We start from the raw sequence: 4,726 nt of genomic DNA, 5'->3' as shown, positions 1-4,726 counted from the left end.
AGCCACGTTTTACGCCTAGTACGGGAGGACATTTTCAGCATACCCATGGATGAGGTAGCTCGCACAATCATAATGGCACCAAGAATGGGAATGGGAATGGAGGAAGCAACGGCCAGAACCGTACAAACCCATCAACCCTAGCCAAGAGAGACCTGAGCCAAGTCACTTGCTTTAAGTGCCAGAAGACCGGACATTATGCCAATGAATGTCCTGAAGCCCAAAATGGAAATGGCAATGGAAGCTCTGGGAAGAAGCCGAACCCTTTCAACAGGGGACAGGTGAACCACGTTAACGTGGAGGAGGTTGAAGAGCAGCAGGATGTAGTAATCGGTAAGTTTTTGGTTAAGTCATTTACTGCACTCGTTCTTTTTGATACTGGTGCATCACATTCATACGTATCAAGGGAATTCGTGGATAAGTATAACCTGCCCACCAAAGTTCTTAGAACACCTATGTTAGTAAGCTCACCAGGAGCGGAGTATATGGCTAGTAAGGGATGTTTTCAAGTGCCATTGAGTATAGGTAGGCATGTGTTTCCCTCAGATTTGATCATTTTGGAATCACAAGGTTTGGATGTAATTCTGGATATGGATTGACTGTCGATGTATGGAGGAAACATCAATTGCACCAGTAAGTCAATTTTGCTTACCACCCCAGAAGGGAGAAGGATCAAGTATGTATCCCAGCATGTGCCGAAGAGGACTCAAGTAAATTGTTTAACAGGAGTTGTGCAGGAGGAAGTACCAGTGGTGAAGGATTTCCCTGATGTATTTCCAGAAGAGTTGCCAGGCATGCCACCGGATAGAGATATTGAGTTTTTGATTGAGCTTTTGCCAGGCACAGGGCCAATATCTAAGAGACCATATAGGATGCCCGCAAAGGATTTGGTGGAGATTAAGAAGCAGATTAAGGAGTTACTGGATAAAGGTTATATTCGCCCAAGTTCTTCACCTTGGGGATCGCCAGTAGTTCTAGTGGAGAAGAAGGATGGATCGTTAAGGATGGTTGTTGATTATCGAGAATTGAATGAAGTAACCATGAAGAACAAGTACCACACTACCGACAATCAATGATCTATTTGATCGATTGCAAGGAGCTAAGGTATTTTCCAAGATCGACCTGCGATCAGGATACCATCAGTTGAAGATTCGAGAACAGGATATACCTAAGACGACTTTTACCACCAGGTATGGGCTGTACGAGTATACCGTTATGTCATTTGGTCTGACTAATGCACCTGCATATTTTATGAACATGATGAACAAGGTGTTTATGGAGTTTCTGGATAAGTTCGTTGTAGTGTTCATCGATGATATCCTGGTATACTCGAAGAACGAAGAGGAGCATAAGGAGCACTTGTGTTTGGTAAGCTCAGAGAACATCAGTTATATGCCAAGTTTAGCAAATGTGAGTTTTGGTTGAAGGAAGTTGGATTCCTCGGACACGTTATATCTGGAGAGGGTATAGCAGTAGATCCCACCAAGGTTGACACTATGACAAATTGGGAAGCACCAACAACAGTTGGAGAGATCCGGAGTTTTCTTGGACTTGCAGGATACTACCGGAGATTCATTGAAAATTTCTCGAAGATTGCGAAACCTATGACGGAGTTGTTGAAGAAGGATACCAAGTTCATATGGACTGAGGAATGTGAGGCTAGTTTCCAGGAGTTGAAGAAACGTTTGGTTACATCACCAGTGTTGATTTTGCCAGATCAGGCCAAGGATTATGAGGTGTATTGCGACGCTTCACGTCGAGGACTTGGAGCAGTGCTTATGCAGGAAGGAAGAGTTGTCTCATATGCCTCACGACAGCTCAAGCCTCATGAGTTGAATTACGCTACGCATGATTTGGAGTTAGCAGCCGTAGTGCATGCATTGAAGACTTGGAGACATTTTCTCATTGGAAACCATTGTGAGGTGTACATGGACCACAAGAGTTTGAAGTATATTTTCACACAGAAGGAGTTGAACCTCAGACAAAGGAGATGGTTGGAATTCATCAAGGATTATGATATGAGATTGCATTATCACCCTGGAAAGGCTAACGTAGTAGCTGACACGTTGAGCCGTAAAAGTCATGTCAACACCTTAATGACGAAAGATTTACCAAGGGAGTTAGCCGGGAATCTTCGTGAGCTATGTTTGGAGATAGTCCCGAGAGGCTATGTAGCAACATTGGAGATTCAGTCTACTTTGATGGACAAGATCAGAGAAGCTCAAAGGACCGACAAAGAGATCGCTTCTATTAAGGAGAAAATGAGCAAGGGAAAAGCTAAAGGATTTTGTGAGGATGAGAACGATACCTTATGGTTTGAAGACCGCGTTTATGTGCCTAATGATTTGGAGATCAGGAAGTTAATTCTGCAAGAGGCCCATGATTCACCATATTCGATTCACCCAGGAAATACCAAGATGTATTTGGATTTGAAGGATATTTTCTAGTGGACCGGAATGAAGAAGGATATCGCGGAATATGTAGCAGTTTGTGATGTATGTCAAAGAGTAAAGGCAGAGCATCAGAAGCCAGCAGGATTGCTACAGCCATTGCCAATACCCGAATGGAAGTGGGATAAGTTAGGCATGGATTTTATTACAGGATTGCCCAGAACACGTTCAGGCTATGACTCGATATGGGTTGTAGTCGATCGTTTGACAAAGGCAACTCATTTCATTCCAGTGAAGACTACCTATAGCAGTGCAAAGTTACCAAAAATATACATGACCAGAATCGTATGTCTGCATGGAGTTCCAAGGAGCATTGTATCAGATAGAGGAACCCAGTTTACCTGAAAGTTCTGGAATCAGTTGCATGAAACCTTGGGTACCAGGCTAGAGTTCAGTACATCTTTCCATCCACAGACAGATGGACAGACCGAGAGAGTTAATCAGATTTTGGAGGATATGCTGAGAGTTTGTGCACTAGATTACGGATCTAGTTGGGACGAGAATTTTCCATATGCAGAATTCTCTTGTAACAACAGTTATCAATCCAGTTTGAAGATGGCCCCTTTCGAAGCTCTGTACGGAAGGAGGTGCAGGACCCCATTGTCGTGGCATGAAGTTGGAGACCGCCAGTTGTTTGGACCGGGTCTGATTAAAGAGTCTGAACAGAAAGTAAAATTGATTCGCAATAGGCTCAAATTAGCCCAGTCCAAGCAGAAGAGCTATGCAGATTCTAAATGCAAGGAGACAGTTTACGAAGTCGGAGACCGAGTTTATCTTCGAGTATCTCCACTTCGAGGAGTTAAGCGCTTTGGAGTTAAGGGTAAGTTAGCGCCACGTTTTGTAGGACCATACAAAGTTTTGGAGCTTATGGGAGAAGTAGCTTATAAGTTGGAATTGCCTGAAGGATTGTCAGGAGTTCACGACGTGTTCCACGTTTCCCAGTTGAAGAAGTGCCACGCAGAGATGGCTGACATACCGCTGAGGGACACACTGCCGCTGGAAGCGATTCAGTTGGACAGTGATTTGACCTATGAGGAGAAACCAGTCAAGATTCTTGAGTATGCCAGCCGAGTCACCCGCAGCAAAGTTATCAAGTTTTGCAAAGTTCAGTGGAGCCACCAGACGGAAGATGAAGCCACCTGGGAACGAGAGGAAGATCTGTTGAAGGACCACCCTCACCTATTTTCTAGCCAACCCGAATCTTGAGGGCGAGATTCATCTTAAGGGGGGTAGGTTTGTAACATCCCAAATTTTCAATTTGGAATGTTATACACTAGATCATCATTGCATATCATATTTTATGGCATTTTGGTTGATCCTAGAAATTCTACGCAACTCAAGGACCCTCGGAGAGAGTTGGGGATTTCGTTATTTTCATATTTGAGTTTTCTCAAATTTTGAAAATAGGATCATTTGATTTTATTTATTTTATCTTCAATTATTTCTACTATAAAAGTTATGAGAGAGAGAATAAAATGACTTTCCCAAAATAAAGAAATATTGAGGATTTAATAAAAAAATCAAATAAGTTTTTATTTTGGTTTTATTTGCTATTTTATTTGAATTTAGGAAAAATTGCACGTTTTCAAAAATTGCATTTAGGGCCAAGAAAATGTTCATCCTGTTCTAATTATTTTATTTAGACGGCGAAAATTTGTTTTGGCATTTTTAGATTTTTATTTATTTTTCTAGAATTTTTTTTAGTCGCAGCGGAATTGTTTTTTTAAAGAGACCCCACAACCGACTGGGCCAAGGGCCCAGCCAGCCGCCGCCGCCTCCCGCCGGGTCGGGACAGGAGTCCCGACCAGCGCCGCCGCTGCCCGAGTCCGGGGAGGACCCACCTCCTGAGGCCGACCCCTCCCCCAAGTCGCCTCTCCCCCCTTTTATAACCCCGCCGCCGCCCCCCTACAGCCCACACCCGCCGCCGCCGCCCCACGCCTCCAGCGCCACCGCCGCACGCCGCCTGCCGCCGCCCTGCACCACCCGCCGGAGCCTCGCCGGAGCTCTGAGCCGAGGTAGCCGCCGCCCCGGGTTTTGAGAAAAAGCCGTTTCGTTTTTTTGAAAAACCCTAGTTCTTCGTTTTTTAAATAGATCGTTTTTTCTCTGGTTTATTTATTTAGCGAGCGTTCGCTCGTCCGTTCGTTTTAACGAACGCGTCCTTCGTTTAGTTCCTGTTAACGAACGTTCGTTCGTTAACCTGTTCGTCGTTTTTCTTTTCCTCGGATTAAATCCGCGATTTTTCTGATCGTGATTTCTGATCCGATGTTCGTTTTAGTTTA

This window comes from Triticum urartu, chromosome 3A (assembly GCF_056163025.1).
Source record: "Triticum urartu cultivar PI428250 chromosome 3A, HENAU_Tu73, whole genome shotgun sequence".
Lineage (NCBI taxonomy): Eukaryota > Viridiplantae > Streptophyta > Magnoliopsida > Poales > Poaceae > Triticum > Triticum urartu.
Note: the sequence above shows the minus strand (reverse complement) of the source record.